Source organism: Miniopterus schreibersii, assembly GCF_964146895.1.
Source record: "Miniopterus schreibersii genome assembly, chromosome: 8".
In the NCBI taxonomy this organism is placed as follows: Eukaryota; Metazoa; Chordata; class Mammalia; order Chiroptera; family Miniopteridae; genus Miniopterus; species Miniopterus schreibersii.
The window spans coordinates 20,620,194-20,639,024 of NC_138109.1; the positions used below are offsets into that span (position 1 = coordinate 20,620,194).

The 18,831-nt window shown below is 49.6% G+C and overlaps 1 protein-coding gene across 2 annotated transcripts in view; it reads right to left on the minus strand.

Annotated features, from left to right (window-relative positions):
- The window catches only part of STK40 (serine/threonine kinase 40), a 37,915-nt gene extending 25,317 nt beyond the window's left edge, over positions 1-12,598 (minus strand). The window contains exon 1 of one of the 2 annotated variants that reach the window (XM_081144921.1): positions 12,404-12,598. The gene's annotated coding sequence lies outside the window, so the exon portion shown is untranslated. The remainder of the gene's footprint in view (positions 1-12,403) is intronic. The other variant, XM_081144920.1, reaches the window with a different exon arrangement.
- Positions 12,599-18,831: the final 6,233 nt, after the last annotated feature.

The following is an 18,831-nucleotide window of genomic DNA, read 5'->3' on the forward strand; positions in this document are numbered from 1 at the left end:
ACGACTGAATGGTACAGTTAAAAGATCTGTGAAGTTCACTGTGTGTAAATAAATTAATAAAAAAGCAAGCTGCAACCTTAACCAAACAGTCAAAGTTAATAACACCAATAACAGAACAGATATCATGTTACTCCTGATATGATGCACTTAGAATGATACACCACTTATGTTACTTTTTTAAAAAACCAAAAATGCATAAACTGCATCTGATCATGAGTCCAACCTAAACTGAGGGACACTCAACAAAACAGGCCTGTATGCTTCAAAAACATCAATGTTGGGTAGTTTTTAAGAAGGTGGAAGAGCCCGGCCGGGCGTGGCTCAGCGGTTGAGCATCGACCTAGGATCCGGGAGATCGGGGTTCGATTCCCGGTCAGGGCACATGCCCGGGTTGCGGGGTAGGCAGCCGATCAGTGGCTCTCTCATCATTGATGTTTCTATCTCTCTCCCCCTCCTTTCCTCTCTCTGAAATCAATAAAGATATGTTAAAATAAATAAATAAAAATAAATAAATAAATAAATAAATAAATAAATAAATAAAAATAAAAAGGCAGAAGAACTATTCTAGATTAAAGGAAACTAAAGACATAAGACAAGTAAATGTGATGGATCATTCTGGGGCATGGGGGTAGTTATAAAGAATATGACTGGGAGGCCCAAGGTTGTGGGTTTGAATCCCCAGTCAGGGCACATACAAGAATCCACCAATGAATGCATAATTAAGTGGAACAATAAATTGATGTTTCTCTCTCTCTGAAACCAGTTTTTAAAAAATAAAAAAAGAAAAGAATATGACTGGGCAATTGGCAAAATCTGAATATGAACTGTGTATTAGATAATAGAATTGTAGCAATGTTAAATTTCCTGAATTTTAAAATTGCATTGTGGACATAGGAGAATGTCCTTGTTTTTAGTGATAGATGCTAGTGTTTGAAGGGTCATGGTGTAATTTACTCTCAGGTGCCTGGAAACAAGAGAAAGTGCAATCTGCTGAAAAAGCTCCCCAGACTCTGGAGGAATATGCTGTCCAGATTCAGAGGTTCAAAGGGATTTCTGGTGGGTACACAGCCTACAGTGGCAGAGCCTGGAATCTCATACCTGTTGGGCAGAGCCAGCCCGGCATGAACAGAAGTTCAGTCTTGACTGTCCCCTTCCTTCCCCACCCCAAACACTGTGATAAAGGAATGGGGTAGAGGCCTTTGTGCAATCTCCAGGTCTGCCACCTGGTGGCGTCTTTCTGCAGCGCATCTTCAAAGGGTTTCTCTTGGCACCAGGATGGGGCACTGCTCTCCATGATGCCGATCAGGAAGGATGCAGGAATGAGTCCATTAGAAGACCCCACCTCCGCTACCTGTGTAATGGGGGCTGGACAAACAGATTCCAGCAGGCTGCACTTGCTCCTCTGCTTGGGGATCTGGGGCTGCAGTATCTGTCTGTCTGCTGTGGGGGTCCTCCAATACTCCCATGGTCTTCAGGAAGAAACAAATTCCTCAGTGAGCCTGGCTAGACCTCCCCAATGTCACTGCCTTTATATGCCTTCTAAATCCAGCCACACCAAATGACTCACAATTCCCTGAGTGGGCCACAAATCACCCTTGCCCTGCCCTCCTCTCTCTGGCTAGCTTGTCCTCCTCCCTCAGTCCTCACTTGTCACCTTCTGCAGCAAGTCCTCTTCCCCTCCAGCTCCCAAAGCACCCGAGCATACACCTCTGTCCCTCCTGCTCTGCTGTAACCACTAGTTTACTTGTCTGACTCCACCCTAACCTAGGCTGTGGGCACCCCTTTAAGAGCAACCCCAATTCATCTCTGCTTCCCTGCACCCTGCCCAGTACCTGGCAAACTGCTGAACGAGAAAACGGAGAGTGTAGAACTGTTTGTTGTGCATCCAGAAGTCACTAAAGCCCATAATGGGGCAAGGGACAGAACTTAAGTTCACCTGAGTAGAGGCCAGGGGTTGGAGTGGGACCCAGAAGTATAGATGGTCTACCAGCTTATAGCAGGAGACAGAATCCAGGATCAGAGAGACAGGGGGTCACAGCGGTAGGTAACTGGGCTGCAGTGGTGCTGGGAAGAGCCTGTCCAGGAAAAGTCTCATGTCAGAAATGTCTGGATGTCTCAGGCAAGGCGTTCTAGGCTGGCTGATGGCCAGAGGTTGTGTTTGGACAGTGCCTGCTGCTGGAGAGCAGCCTCCACCGAGGAATGAAGCCCATTCACAGCATGCCTGCAGCTTGGGCTCACCTCGTCACAGGCCAAGGGACAGACCAGCCCCCTCCTTGCTAAATTTGGCTAAAAGATCTGCTTTCCTGCAGCAAGATGTGGGAGCATGGGAGTGACAGCCTGGCCTATCCCTTCCACCAGTGACAGTCCTGGTCACTCCAGATTTGAAGTGTGAAGGTGGTTCTGCTGGTCAGAAAAATTCCTACCACTCCCTTATTTTTATATATATATCTCTTTATTGATTTCAGAGGGAGGAAGGGAGAGGGAGAGAGAGAATTGAATATCAATGATGAGAGAGTCATTGATTGGCTGCCTCCTGCCTGCCCCCAACTGGGGATGGAGCCCACAACCCGGGTACATGCCCTGACCAGGAATCAAACCGTGATCTCCTGGATCCTAGGTTGATGCTCAACCACTGAGCCATGCCTGCCTGGGCCCTACCACTCTTGCTTCCCCCAGAGAAGAGAACTTCTGGCCCAGCTATGTGTTTAGCTAGCTATACCTGGAAAGAAATGATGAGACTTGAGGTGAGTGGGATGAAACCTGAATACACAATCCAACGAAGACCATCTGTGGACCCATGCTTTATAGATCAGGCCCCTCCACGTGAGAGGGCTACCAGTGCCCTTGAAAACTCCCCGGGCCCTGATGGTGAATTTTGGGTTCAGAACCCACTGGGAGGCCCACACCCTCACATTAACTAACTTTTGTACAAGGCTTTATAGCTTACAAAGCACTTTCAAATACGCTATTGTAACTGATTGCCCCCTGCCCCCAGAACACAACATTTTCTAGAAAAATAAACTGAGGCTCAGAGATACGGAGAGACCTGCTGAGTCTCCTGGCTAGTTATTGAAAGAGTTCACCTATGTGAATGCAGTTTCCCAGCTCTGAATCCCACATATTCCTACTTGACCACACAGCTTCCACAGCTGTTCCTTCATCTGATGTTGGCTGTGGTTCTGGGAATGCCAACTAGAGAGGATAGTACCCGCTGGACTTCCTTATAAGCAATCATTCCCCTGGACTCGGGGAGCTGCCAAGCTAGAAAGCTGCAGGTGAGCAGGGAGAGAGGGGGACCATGCTTGTCTCTGGAGAAGGAGGCGTTTCAGGGCCCCCTGGCAGGTCTCTCTGGAGAGAAGGGCTGAGTCCAAGGCGGGGTTACTGACACATCCTCCCACCAGCCAACAGGGCAGTCTCCCTGACCCAAGCACTCTGGGAGCCACCCCCACTGCATCTCAATACTCAGGTGTAGGTGCTTCTACCAGAGCCACCAACTTCCCCACAGGCCTATTCTCCGTCTACAAAGTCAACCCAGGGAACCAAGAAGAATTCACAGAACCAAGTGTCTCAGATGATAGACCAGTTACTCACATGCCAGCTGGGAGAGCAAAATGTATTTTGTGGTCAGGTAAGCCCAGTTTCAATTTTCAGTTTCCCTCCCTCACTTGGTTTGTGACCCTGAAGTAGTCACCAATCCTCTGTGAGAGATGCCTCCACTCTCTGGGCCTCAGTTTCCTCATATGTAAAAATGGGATGACTGAAGGATCAGATAGAATGTTGCGGCTGGTGGCCGCGAGGGCTATACTGGATGAATGTGAGTGTTCCCTTTCCATGCTGAGGTAACCTTCCTGGGGACAAGTCTTTCTAGGCGACTACCTTTTTAATTATCATTTGATAGGCACCAACTGCTTGCCAAGAACTGTTCTTAGTGTTTCTGAGATTCTATTTAATTCTCACAACTTCATGAAGGAAAGATCCCCTCCCCCCCTTTTATTGCTGACAAGCCAAAGCCTAGAGATCCTGGCTGCCTTCGGTCTATTGTCTTCCACTCCTGATGGCTGTCTGGAAGGGGGCTCTATTTCAGGGCTTTTCCTTTGAGTCTGAGTGACAACCATCTCTGAAGCAGGCAGGAGCCTTCTCCCTGGCAGCCTGAAGGCTACAAGCAGTCTCCCCAGGAAGCCCCTGGAAGCCATTTGCTTCAGTGCTCAGGATGGATGCTGGGGGGATGGGGAGGCAGATTAGTAATCCCTCAGCTACAGCCAGGACTCCCTGATGACAAAGATTCATGCCTGTGCTGTCATCTTCACTGTTCCAAAGCAGCATGATGATTTTGTTCCTTTTTAAAATGTAGGATATGTATAGCTCCAATTTGTCAAGAATATATAACATCATATCATTCTAAAATGCCGCGCTTCACTGCCTCGGGGGTACCGAGTGAGCCGCTCTGTCTAACCAGAGTTCCCTCTTGTACAGGGTGAACCCCACCCCCTGGAGCCCTGCTGTCGGGCATGTGGGAGTACCTGCAGCAGCCAGAGAGGAAGTGACTCAGCCCAGTGGGAAGTAGGAGGGGCAGTCAGAAAGAGGGCCCTGTGCCCAGCTGCTCCCCCTCAGTCCTCTGTCACTGCCTCTCCTCACAGGACCAGAGCTGCTGAGGGCCTGCAGGGGCCTGAAGACCCCGCTGCTCACAGGAAGCCCAGTGTCTGCAGCTCGCTGTCCAGCTCTAGTCTTCTCCAGGAGGCAAGATTACACACACAAGGAGATTACGTAATCAGTGATGTCTGTCTTTACCCCATTGCCCTGAGGAAGTCCCCACTGAGCTCCTCTGTGGCCTCCATGAAGTCTGGGGGTACAGACTGGAGGCTAAAGGCCCCTGACCAGGAGGATGTGTCTCAGTGATTCTGGGAGAAAAGGCTCCAGGGCTGTGCACACACAGGTGGACCCGTAGACCCCTCTGGGGAAAAGATAAATAGTGGAAGAAACCAGTTCCTGAAGATGGGTCACGAGACCTCACCAGCAGCCACTCTAAAAGCCACCAGAGCAGAATCCAGGGCAGTACTGCCAGCCCTGCCACCAGCTCACCCCTCCCAAGGGCCTCCGGAAGCAGCTGATGTGACAACAAATAATCCGTCACCGTGTGTGGGTGTCGGAGGAGGAAGGGACAGACTTCATAGCTCTTTCTGAGCTGTGCTGCCCTGGTATCCCCCATCCAGAGAAGCAGCCTGGGTAACAGCGAAGCACTATCGCCTGGGAGACATTCCTGGTGGCCTCTTGGCTCTGCGGGGTGTGTGTGTGTGGGGCTCCTGCCATGAGCAGTGGTGGCAAACTGAGTCACTGACAGCCCTGCCTGTCATGCCAGCCTCCCTACAACTAGGGGACCCTGTCATGAACACGATAGGGGGTCCTTAGCTCAAACCATCGGTTATTGCTTTGTGCAGTGACTCAGCCCAGTAATAAGGCCTGTCACCGGGTCCCATGTAGACTCCAGGTTCTTGCCACTCACGATGGTCCAAATCAGGCAAGGAGAATGCAGCAAGCTACTAGAGGAGGGCTGGCTGAGCCTGAGGGCCACCTTTGTATCCACTGTGTGACATGGACACGTGTTTCTCTGCTTCTCGGTCTCCCACTGAGAGGAGAGGGACAGTGATGCTCCATATAGGTTCCCTGAGGACTGCTGGGAGCCAGAGTGTGGGAGGCACTAGACAAATGCTAAATTCCTTCTACTCCACATTTCCAGAGCGACAGACGGGAAAGCCCAGGCCAGGCCTAGGTGTACCAATTCTCTCTCTCTCTACTGTTTTTAACAGCAGAAATCATTACAATTATTCTGTGAGAAAGGCAATTAGGACTAGGGCCAGCAAACTGCCTTCCCTTAACTGCCTCTATCAAAAATTCAATCCAATTAAGCTTCACAACTTTGACAATGAACAATACAGTTCACTTTCTGCAGTTTTACTGAGTGCTGCTGGCTGTGGCTGCTCGGAGGGACAAGATTACAAAGGAAGATGGCAGGCTTGGCCATCAGAGTGTCCCTCAGTGGGCTGACATGAGGGCCTCACCTGCTCTGAGCCTGGGAGGCCAGCCATGGCCAATCCCAAGGGCCACGGGCCTCCGTGAACACTGTCCATGCATTGACAAGTGCACGTTCATTGCTCGCCTGCATCTCTCAAGAGGGTGACCTCCTGGGGACAGGGCCTAGGGCCTTGTCCACCTAAGAACCCAATAGGTGTGCAGAAGACATGCATGAAATGACAGCCAACAAAGTAAAAGAAAATGCACACACCTCGGGCCGAGCACTTCCAGTTCCAGAGATTTATCCTACAAATATACTCACACAAATTCATAAAGATTAACTGCTCACGGGTCACTATGTGTAAAAAAATCACCATAGACAAAACCACAAATATCAAAACACACATACACACATATACCCCTCAGACAGGAAACAACCTAAATGTCCACCAAGAGGGGACTGGTTCACTATATCATGTTCCATTCAGACAATGGAATATTACGCAGCCTTTAAGACTAAAGCCACACCTGCTGATAGATAAAGATGCCTATGACACATTACATTTAAAAAAAGTAGAATGCAGTACTATTTGTATAATATGATCTCACCCTGGGAGAGGAGTCAGAACAGAACGCACCCTGTGGAACTTGCCCCAAACACGGTAACACCGGGAGCTCCTTGTCTACTGAAAAAAGGAGCAGGACTCTTGCTCTCCAGAGTTGGCAGACACCAGCAGTCGGGTTCCAAAAGCCCCACAGAATTTTGGGCTATGCCAGTCCCAAGGAGATGAACCCAAGCCTCTCCCTAGAAGGACCCGCTGTTCCCTTATCACACCTCCGATCAGCTCTGCCCTAAATCCAAAGACAAATGACAGGCACACCAGTCCTGCTCTTGACAATTCCTCTGGCAACATCCAGGCCACTTTCTCTTCCGTCTGGTCCCTTGGGTCACAGACTCCCTAAAGGCTAGAGATCCTCTATCTCTTTTGCCAAGTAGATGGCAATGTATAAACATATTTAGAGGGGACAGCTTCATTCTGAGTGACAAGAGCCCTTCTCAGTTTTGCTACATCTATGCTTTCCAACAACCAGAGTTTCTTTGAATTATCAGGCCTGTATACAGCTATACTAGGGAATCTAGACTCATGCCCAAGACAGACTGCCATTAGTCAAAAGAGGATGACCACCACTGGGCTATACTCCCTCAGGAAAGAGGACCTCAACCCAGAAAGATTACTTTTGCTTGCTGGGGGGCGAAAGCATGCTGCTACAGTTTATTTAAATGGGGCCTAGGGAACATTTTCTCAATCCATTGAGATTTTGCTTCCCAGTAATTGTCATCAGTTTGGCTCAAATAAACTCTTAAAAATCCTTAAAAAGGGGGGGAGGAGCTAGAAATTATTTTAATAATAATCATAATAAAAATTAATAATAATAATAATAAAAGGTACTCTTTGAAGCAGGAACCCTTCTTCTAGAATTTATCCTGCAGATATCTAAGCTGGGCAAGATCACATGTATACAGATAGTCATTTCAGCTTTGTTTGGAGAGCAAAAGACAAAAAATAACCTAAGTACATCAGTAAATAACTTGTTGAATAAATTACTCACAAGATGATGACACAATGTAGCCTCAAATGATCCAGACGTGGATGTGCCACAGTGGAACCATCTCTAACATAGTAAGTAATTCAAAGCCAGCAATAGCATCCTTTCCCCTTTTGGGGATATTGATTACGGATCCCAAAAGATATGTAGGGACGCTGTAGGCCGGGGGACCTTCAAAGCCACAGTCTCACCTGAGTAGGTGGAGGGAAAAGAAATGGTCTTAATTCAGGCCACTTTCTTTCCCACACCACAAAGGCAAGGACAAATCCTGCAGAGAGCTCTGCAGTTACAAAGGGCTGGGTTAAAGCCTTGGAGCAGCACATCCCTCTCTCCACAGCCCAACCCTATTCAGCTCTAGCTCTGCACTCCCCTTGAACTCAGGTGATAAGGGCACTTCCCTGTGGTTTTGAGTGAGTCCTAGGTAGCCTCTGGTTGATACCTCTCCTTCCTGAGAAGAGGGACTGAATCTGCTGACCAAGCCTCTGCAGTAAACACAATCTCGGGATCTTTTTCTGGATAAGATCTCCAGGGAGCTGGGAAAGCCATCTCTCCCTGAGGGTAGCTGCTGTGCAAGACCCCATCAGCCTGTCGCTGAATCAGTGTGGACAGCATCAGGCTGAAGGGTTGTTCTTTAGGGCCATTTGAAGGCTGCACAAATTATGGGAGTTTTTCAGACTCAGCCACTTGAGTTTCTGAAACATTGAAGAAGTTCACCTCCCTGGGCAATCTGGACAGAGAAAAGGTGAAAAAAGGGAAGCTGCCCTTCTCTCAGGCACTGATCAGGCGGAACCAGGGGGAAGCCTGGCCCAAAGTCAGACAGGGTGCCACAGACTTCACAACTGATCCTGTCCTGTGAGAGTGTGTGCAGGGCTTACTGAATAGAGCTGGTGGATTTCACTGGTCATTGCCTTCTCCCAGCTATTCTATCTCTACACTATCATTCTCTCTGTCACCCAAACCAGGAACCTCTGAGTCACTGCCGCTGTTGCTACTCCCTCAACCATCACTTCCAAAAGCTCCCAGAGTTTAGTTGGTTCCCCACCAAACAGTCCTGCTCTCTGCCTTCCGCTCCATCCCAACTGCCTCTGCCCTGATCCAGACCCCCACTAGCCCTTGCTTTGATTACTGCAACAGCCTCCTACAGAGATTCCAGACTCACCCTCGCCCCAATCCATCCACAGCCAGAGAGCTCTTGGGAAGATGCAAGTCTAATGTTTCCTCCACTGAAAGCATCCCATCACGAACAGAATAACTGGCTCAAGCACTTTAGCGCTGATGTCTACTTCTCCAGCATGTCCTACAGCCAGGTGCCTTCGTACCCTGTGGTTCCTAAAGTGCACACATACCAGCACACGGCCAGGCCTGTGCCATGCTGCTCCCCTGCTTAGAGGGCTTCCTGAGCCCTCAGAAAACTCTATTTGCCCTTCAAGATCCAGTTTAAGCTCTAAGGACTCTCCAAAATTCTCCCCAATCTTCTCTTCATCTTCCAGGGGAATCATTCCTTCCTCCGGGCTCCCACTACATGCTGCACAGACTTCTGTGAGAGCTTTGCCAAGCTCTATGCAAGTGCTAATTGGTTAAGAGATTGCCCTGTCCCGCTACCTACCTCTCTGCTCTCCTGCCCCACTCACCTCCCCACCCTATACCCAGCAACACATGGGAGCTCATGTGTGTAAAACTTGGGATCTAGATTTTGAGCCACCACACACACCAATGTGTGAGATGTTTCCTGCTGATACCAATTCAGACACCAGACTAGGGTCACTAATAGGGACACATGGGAGAAACTCTAAATACTTTTTCTTGTACTTTAAAATACGATTTTTCCCTCTGCATTCCTATTTCTATTTTAAAAAGTGATTCTTTTAAAGAGTCAAGCTGAACCATCTGAATGGCTCCTATATAGATTGGTAAACTCCCCTCGGATTTTCTTTTCAGAAAGAATGTAATAAAATTCTGGGATTCTGTCATCCCTTAGGACACTTCTGACAGCTCAATGGGGCACAGTTCTAGTTGCCACTAATTGCATTGGCTAGTTTTGGAAGTTCTTTCCTGCAGCCTGTTATAACAGCTAACACTCGGTGTGTGTTAAATGCTCAACCTGCCACATCTTAATCCTCACAACTGCCCTACTAGGGAGGGGTTCTGACTGTCCCCATTTCACAACTGAGAAAGCTGGGCATGGAGAGAATAAGTAATCTCTAGTGACTGGCAGGACTGGGATTAGAACCCAGATCTGACTGCAGAGCCAAGTAGGCTCTTAACCACTACAAGCTGCTGCCTTCCCAAAAGGTCACATTAAAGGCATAAGAGAGTAAATGCGGGACCCACTACAACTGGCCTTGTGAGAGGGCAGCCTCACTTCTCCAGCTGCTCAAGCAACCTGCAATCCCAAGAAAGAGGGGCACACCTGTCAGGCACTTCTGTGCTAGGCAGAACAGCCCAGGACAATGTAAGGAGCTTGTCACCTGTCACTGGTTACATACAATGCTTTCTCAGCAAAGACCCACCACCCCAGCACCAATTCTCCTCTTAGAGGCCTGCAATGGCCTCTGAAGAGGTCTCCAGCCCTTTAGTCTCTCCTCTTCCTTCTTCTGCTGGGACTCAAGGGAGATAGTTCTAAAACTAGATCCAATTATGACATTCCTCTGCTTAAAACCTTTTCACTGGCTCCCCATGCCCTTGGCACAAGGTCCCAAATTGTTAATGTGGTGTTCCCTTGTCAACCTATACTGCCTAACCTTGCACCATGTCAACTTTCCTACCACCATATGGAACAGTCTAAGGTTTCTGGAGTAAACCTCGAGAGTACTTGTCTCTAAGTAGAACACCTAGCTCCCTCACTCTCACCTGGTTAAGCCTTCCCATCCTTCTAGACACAGTTCCCACGTCATCACTTTGGCCAACCCTTCCCAGGACCCTCCCCTCACCCAAGCTAAGCTAGGCTGGGCTCCCACAGCCCTTCCTCTGCTGGGCTCCCACAGCCCTCCTGTTCCTGCTGCTACTAGCTTTTTTATTTTTTAGAAATATGTTTTTATTAATTTTAGAGAGAGAGGGAGAGGGACAGAAACATTGATGTGAGAGAGAAAAATTGACCAGTCACCTCCCATACGCACCCCAACCAGGGTGAACATGGATCAAACCTGCAACCCAGGTTTTGAACCAGCAACCTTTTGGTGCACAGGATGACGCTCGACCAACTGAGCCACACTGACCAGGGCCCTATTAGCTTTTTTAGACCACATTTCAATTATCTGTTTATAGGTCTGTCTCCCTTTACCAAACCATAAGCTTGAAATAAGAATAATAGCTAACATTTACTGAATTTTTATTATGTGTTAGATATGGTTTTACGGGTTTTACATGTGTTAACTTTTAAAATTTTCCTAACAACTCTGTTATCACCCATTTTAGAGATGATACTACTAAGGCACAGAGAGGTTAAGCAACGTGCCCAAGGTCACACAGCTAGAAAGCTACATAGCCAGAATTTGAAATCAGAAAATCTGGCTCCAAAGTCTACTCTTTAAAAAATTTTTATTTATTTATTTATTGATTCTTTTAGAGAGAGGGAAGAAGGGGGAGAGAGGGAGAGAGAGATGCACATCAATTTGTTGTTACACTTATTTATGCATTCATTGGTTGCTTCTTGCATGTGCCCTGACTGGAGATCGAACCCACAACCTTGGCATATGGGGAGGACTCTCTAATCAACTGAGCTACCTGGCCAGGGCCTCCAAAGCCCACTCTTAACCATTATAATATAGGGCACTTGCCTCTCCAGGCAAGGATACTGTTGCTGTCATGTGGGGAATGAATGAATGAATGAATGAATGAATGAGGGCTATCTCCAGACTGTCTAGATCTAACCCGCAAACAACTGGCACAGCAGGGCCATCAGAACGCTGGAGCAGCTCACAAGCACTGTTTACAAACAATTACATATTCTGCTCTTCCTTATCTCATGAAAGCTAAGCCAAGAGGGAAAGGAGCCCAGCCCAGAGTGACTACCCTCTTCCCCACTGCTCTCAAAACCAAGCAAAGCCAACCGGTTTCCTCCCGTGACTTAAAACAGAGCAAAGTCTATCCTGCCACAGAAGGCGGCTGTCATCTCTTCCTTCCGCCAACAAACTGGCATCAAACCTACGGAGTGGGGGTGGGCAGAGACCTCGGCGTCGGGAATCCCAACACCCCCTCCTACTGGCTGGAAGGTGAGGCCAAGTGGCGTGGGAATGGGCGGGCCTGACCCGGCAAGACAGGTGAACCACAGCAGCGAGCTCTCTCCTTGGAAAAGGCCGACCAAAACATACCATTAGCAAGCAGGTAGCTCTGACCCGCACCTGAACGCCGCCCAGGAGGCGAACATTCCCCAGCAGCGATGGTGCCCGTGCCAACGGGTGAGGGATCCTGGAGGAAGCCCTGGCTGGCTCTCCCTGGGGACTCGTTCTAACTTTCAAGTCACTCTCGGATCAGCAGGGAAGCATGGGCGCCGGTGCCTTCACTTACTGGCGGAGTGACTCCAGGCAAGGCTGGCAGTGTCCACCTCCCAGGGCTTTCGCCGGGCTGAGGCTCCCCGCGGCCCTCCGTCCCCTGCGCGCAGCAGCTCCCGCCCCCGCCGCCCGGGAACGGCAGACCCCAGCAGAAGAGGGGGCATTCTCTGTTGCCATTTCTGTCACAGCCAGACGGCCTCGGCTGTCACCACGGTCCCATCGCCACTGCCGCTGAGGCCCGCCCAGAAAACCCGCACCCCCCGCCCGGCTCCCTGCTCCCGGACCCTTGCCCTCACCTTCTCCCGGTGATCAGCGCTGATCGCCCATAGTCCGTAGCCCGGAGCCGGGACTGCTCGGAGCTCCGTCCCGGGGGGGGCCGGGGCCGAGTCGGGGGCGTGGGAGCCGCTCACCGCCGCCTCCCAGCGCAGCAGCCCGAGCTGCGGCCGCCGCCGCCGCCTCCCTCCATGGCTGCGGCGCCGCCACCTGACAACGGAAGTGACGCACCGCCCCCTCCTTCTGGCTCCAGCCGCAGCCCCGCCCCTTCTCCGGGCCCCGCCCCTTGCCCGTGTCTAGGGCTTCACGGCCTTGGGATTGGGCACCATCTTGATGATGGGCGGAAGCCTTCAGGCAAGAGGCCAGATTCCAATTGCGGATTGGTTCAGGGCGACATCTGTGAAACGATTGGAGGCTGAGACGCTAAGGGGCGGTACTTACCTCATCTAAGTTCGCCGAGAGACTGGGCCTGAGGCACCGCCCCCGCCCCTACTCCACGGCACCTTGCGCGCCCTGCGGTCTTCGCCCTGCGAGGTTTGGAGAAGGCTCCGGCAGTTGGGAGATCGGCCGGTTGTAGTGTATTTATTAGAACAGCGTCTCTTCCTAGATCGCCATTTCTAGGTTTCTGGAGTTCTGTGTGGAGAGCGCTGCGGTTAGATTCAATAAATGACAGGAATTCCTGTCGCAGCCCTCAAAATTCCTTTCCCTCTGGGCCCTTCGCTTTTGTTGAAACCCCGCTTCAACCTGAAGATTCCTGAAGTCGACTGGGGAGGTTACAGTGAAGAGTTCCCTCAACGATTGCAGTCACCTAACCTCAGCCCCTCCTGTGGCAGTTTCGGTCCCTTTCTCCTCCTCCAGCTACCACGCCCTCCATGAATCAGCTTCTTGCACCAGCAGACGAGCCCTTTAAAGGGACTGATTGCATCAGGCTGGTGACTCACTGGAGCCTCTGAGAGCCTGGCTTTCCTCCCCTGGCATGCAGAAGCAGCTAAAAGGGCTCGGTGGCAGCAGCCCCAGCGGCCCATAGCCGGCACTCCTTTGTCTCCGCGGCCTGAGCTGGGGTCCTTGCTGCATAGCACTGCCTGACTCCCGGGTGTCCTGTCAGCTGGCCCCCAGGTCGCTCTGCACCCATGCGTGGGCACACGTGTCCAAGCCTGTGTGCACTCCTGGATTGTACTAGGGCGTGTGGCCAGGCACTTACGTGTATGTGCATTTGTCATCTCCACACAGGTAGTGCCAGGACAAGAGCGTTGGTGTATGAATCTGGCTGCCTCCTCCTGTGTCCATCTTTTGTCTCTCTGAGTGCCTGGTGTCCCTCTGATGGGGCTGAATAACAATAGTAATCAAAACAGCTCCCACTTCCCGGCCGGCGTGGCTCAGCGGTTGAGCATCGACCTAGGATCCAGGCGATCGGGGGTTCGATTCCCGGTCAGGGCACATGCCCCAGTTGCGGGCTCCATTCCCAGTTGGGGGACACAGGAGGCAGCTGATCAATTATTCTCATCATTGATGTTTCTATCTCTCTCTCTCCCTCTTTCTGAAATCAATAAAGCTATATTAAAAAAACCACACACAAACAGCTTCCCCTGTGTGTCACCACCTGCGTTAAGCACTTTAGAGACAGGTTAGGAATCTATTTACAGGTGAAGAATCTGGATCTCTGAGACGGGAAGCAACCTGTCCAAAGACACACGGCTTATAATGGCAGGGCTGTGATCTGAACCAACTCTGGCAGATTCTGAAAAGATTGGATTTGAATCCTCACTGCTCTCCTTACAAGCTGAGTGATGAGTGTAAGTTCCCCATCAGTCAAAATGGGGATAACACTTCGTGGGGTCACTGTGAGTATTCAGTGAGTGTGGAAACGGCCTCTCACAGGACCTGGCGAGCAAGCGTGCTTATACTCCCCTCGGTTACAGAGCTCTGATGAAGTGGATGGCAGAAAGTCAGGCTCAGAGGAGCCAGGCCCCTGCCCCCAAAGCCCTCCTCTCTGACGAAGGGAAAAGCCTCGGGATTCCGGAAGCCCTGACTCTGACAGGAATGAGTTTTGGGTTTTCCAGAGCTCTAATTATCAGGTAGATGAATCACTAGGAGCTGACACCACTATCCCCACCCCCAGGAGACTCTCAGCTGATTCAAAATATAGTATTTTAACAAAGGAGAGAAGGAAGAAGGGAAAGTGGGGAGGCGAAGAGGTAATGAATAGAAACTAAAGGTGCCAGCCACAGGAAATGAAAAACTGTCATCAGGATACCAACACGAGACTACTGCGTCACACACACACACACACACACACACACACACACACACACACGGTGACATACTCTCCTGCTGGTTCTCCAACTCTGGGCATACTGGCAGACAATGCTCCCAAAACAAAGTGACGCCTGACACGATAGCATGAGATGATCGCTTGATGAGATACAGGCAGGTCTGCCTAACACAGAAGGAAAGGAGGAGACCTTCAACCCTGATGAGCTTACTCAGCCTTCTTAAACCCAGCAAATCCTTCTTACTGGCTGGCTTCTGGCTTTTCCTTGTGGCCAAGCCCCAAGGCCTGGGTATGGCAAGTTTTGAGTGCCAGGCCCACACTTGGTGACTGGGTACCACCACTGGGATGAGCAACACACTGTCATCAGTGTGATGTCAGGAGTGCTGGGAAGCAGAATAATGTAGTATAGTATCATGGAGTTTGAGTCATACAGACCTGAGTTCAAATCCCCCCTCTGCGGTTCACTGGCCCTTCAACTTTGAGCAAGTCACTTAACCTCTCTGGGTCTGTTTGCTCATCTGTAAAATGGGTCTATAAATATATACCTCCAGGATTGTTATAATGATGAAATGAGATGATCCTTTTATTCCACAATGATTTATGGAGGGCTTGTTAGATGCAGAGCACTGAGCTAGATATTGGAGATCCAGGGGGATCAAACAGACTCTGCCCTTCTGGAGCATGTAGGGCCCTGGCAGAGGGCCTGGCACACAGTGAGACTCAACAAGCGGTAGCTACTTATGATCACCATCTTGGCATTCAGCCATTAACTTAATCATGGGACCTGAGGAGAGTCCCTTCCCCTCCCCCCTGAGGAAACTGGGCCTGTTTCCTCAACTATAAAATGGTAGTTACCTAGAGGAAATAGAAAGTGAGTTTCCCACCTACAACTGTGGGTAACAGGGTCAGAGTTAACATAGTAGAGCCTCAGGAATGTGAATGACTGCTGTTGTACATTTGAACTTAGAAAATACAGTTAATCTTTTAATGCTGTTTTCTTCTGTAGTACTTGTTCATGGCTACTGTTAAGTTTAGGCTTTTATTTTCTCTCTCTCTTTTTAAAAAATATATCTTTATTGATTTCAGAGAGAGGAAGGGAGAGGGAGAGAGATAGAAACATAAATGATGAGAGAGTCATTGATCGGCTGCCTCCTGCACACCCCCTACTGGGGATAGAGCATAGAACCCGGGCATGTTCCCTGACTGGGAATCTAATAGTGACCTCTTGGTTCATAGGTCCATGCTCAACCACTGAGCCATGCTGGCTGGGCAAGTTTAGATTCTTTAAAATAAAATAATAAAGTAAAGCTATATTGAGCCTCCACCACACACACACAAAAATTGACAGAGTTAGACAGGATCAGTGGTTCCCAACCTTCTCACCTTCAAAGCTTCTTTTAGTATTTTCCCTCCACACAAGCCTCACATTTGGTAAGATTTTGTCTCCCTTTTTATTGATTAAAGCCTTGTATCATAGCCATTAGAGCTTGTGGTCAGGAAGAGCTAGCCAGGGTGACCACCATACCGTTGGTGTAATTCCAGCCCAAAGCAGAGACCAAGCTATCTTGGTTACCTTTCACGTACTCAGTGCTTCTGGATCCTTCTGGGTTCTTCTGGAACATTGATAAGAACTCAAGGGACCCTGACTGCCCTCAGGGATCCTTTAGCCAGGGATCCCAGACTTGAACTCACTGAACTGGATGTTCTCCTTCAAGTCTCTTCAAGTCCCATCCAGCTGAGAACTGGAGCTGCTGTATCGGGGAGATGTGAATTTCAGGCTGCCTGCCTACCCAGCTCTCTTCAGAGCCCCAGCAGTAGTCTCCTCCCGAAACTGAGGAACCCTTGTGCTCTTCTCTCCAGGAGCAGGAGGGGAGGGAGGGGACATGCTATACCACCTGAGCACCGAGAATTCCTGAGGGCTGTCATCTACGAGGAACCCCCACATTGATGTACATTCAGGCCTGAACAAAGGCCATAACATGCATAGCACAAAACCCAAAGTCCGATGGGGTGATGACATTTGAAATAGGTTTTTAATCTTTTCCTTGATGTCCCCAGGCCTTTCCTTTATGCAGATAGTTAGGTTAATTTGCATTTCTTACGTCAGAAAACAAATGATACGACAGAATGCAGAGTTCATTTTTAGCTTCTGAATTCTAAAGGCCTAGCCTTCAGGGAGGAATGGAAAGAATTTCTGAGCAGATACAAATTTAGAAAACTGTGTAACAGGGGATCTGGGAGACTGACTTGGGGGCAGCAGTCCCTGAGAATAAAGATTCTCTGCAGCCTTGGAGCTGGAGGCTACTAGCTGAGTCTCAGAGACTGGAAAGTTGCGTTCCTTTTTCTGGTGGAGTGCCAACAAGTAACAAAACCCTCTGAAGAAACGCTGCATTTGGGCAAACAGGGCCTAACTCACCCGAGACCCTAAGAATCTGGGCCTGATAGGCCTGGGAAAGTGGGATAAAAATCTGAACATTGAGAGGGGGATGGGTTACACTTGAAGGGGTGGTCAGGAGGTCTTCTGGTCAGGGAGAAGCAACTCCATAGCAACTCAAGAGGGCTGATGACAAAACACCAGAACAAAACCTTCGTGGACCTACGCAACCTGAGGGGATTGAAAACAAAAGGCCAGCCCGGCCGGGTGTGGCTCAGCGTTTGAGCATTGACCTAGGATCCAGGAGGTTGAGGTTCAATTCCTCGTCAGGGCACATGCCCGGGTTGCAGGCTTGGTCCTCAGTAGGGGGACTGCAGAGGGCAGCCGATCAATGACTCTCTCATCGTTGATGTTTCTTTCTCCCTCTCCCTCTCCCTCTCCCTCTCCCTTCCTCTCTCTGAAATCAATAAAGATAGTTTAAAAAGGAGAAAAAAAGAATACAAAAGGCCAGAACAAGACAGGACATCTTAGTGGATGCTAGTGTGACTGGGTCAGCACCATTTCAGACTACCCTTCCCATGCTTTGGCACCAGTTCTTCATTCCAGACTGGGTGGCTTTCTCCCCACTGGCTGTGAGTATAGCATTTTCGGCCCTCCCTTCCGTGCCTGCCCTGTGCTTTTTCTTACCAGCAGTCACCTTGTGGTGTTGCTCCCTTAACTCTGGCTGGCAGAGGCGCCTGGGAACTCAGAGTTCTTTTCTCCCTGCTGGGATCCACTGTTCTCTCATGAAGGCAAAGGGCAAAATCTAAGCAGCTTCCAGGACCTCTGGGCCACCATGAAATAAATGCAGTATCAGAAGCCTCATGGTGTGTACCTGGCTCTTTAAATGGCAGGCTCCTTCTTAGATTAAATTTAAATAATAATACAGAGTCCCAGGTTTGATTCTGGTTCCCAGTTGGTTCTGATGAGGTGGTCCAAGGACAACACTTTGATGAAGACTGTGCTGGAATAGGATGCAATGACCTTGGGCGGCTAGTGCCCAAATGAATGATCCTCTCAAATCTCCCTCAAGAAATGACATCATCTTAGGGTGAAGGGGCCCTGCCTTATTCAAAACTCTGGTAAAGCAGTTCTCAAGCTGGACTTCATTTTTGTGGTTCTCCATCACCTCTTCTACTAATTAGAAGCCTCTCTCCTGAAAGGACCACATCTTATTGTCAGTGTGTGCTCAGCATAAGTCCTGGCCCATGGCAGCTGCTCTATGTATTTGTTTGATGAAGACAAACCCTCTAGTTCCAAAGGACAGAGCTGCTTTAACTGAGATGGTTGTTTGTCTGTGGGAGGGCTGGTATGGCTGCAAGGCAACAACGAGGACTTGGGTTCTAACTTCCAGAACCCCTTCTTCCCTGAGGGCCCAGTGACTCAGAATTGGAGCCTGATTTCATGCTGTTGGATGAGTTCCCACACTTGAGGGGAGGGCCCAGGATTACTCCAACCTCTGCACCTCAGGAAACAGCAATGAGACTAATAGCCCCCTTAACAGGGAATCTGAATAGAAAAGCTACTTTCTAACCAGACCGAAAGACTCTGTTACAATTCTCAAACTTTGCTGCATATTAGTACAGCATGAGGAACTTACAAAAATCCAATGCCCAGGCCATATCCCCATACCAATGAAATCCGAATAGGTGAGGGTGGGACAGGTGATGCCAATGTGCAGCCAAGTTTGAGACCCAGCACCTTAGGAAACTGGGCCAACAGGTAGCCCACACTCATCAGGGAAAGCATGAGGCACACAGTTGTTT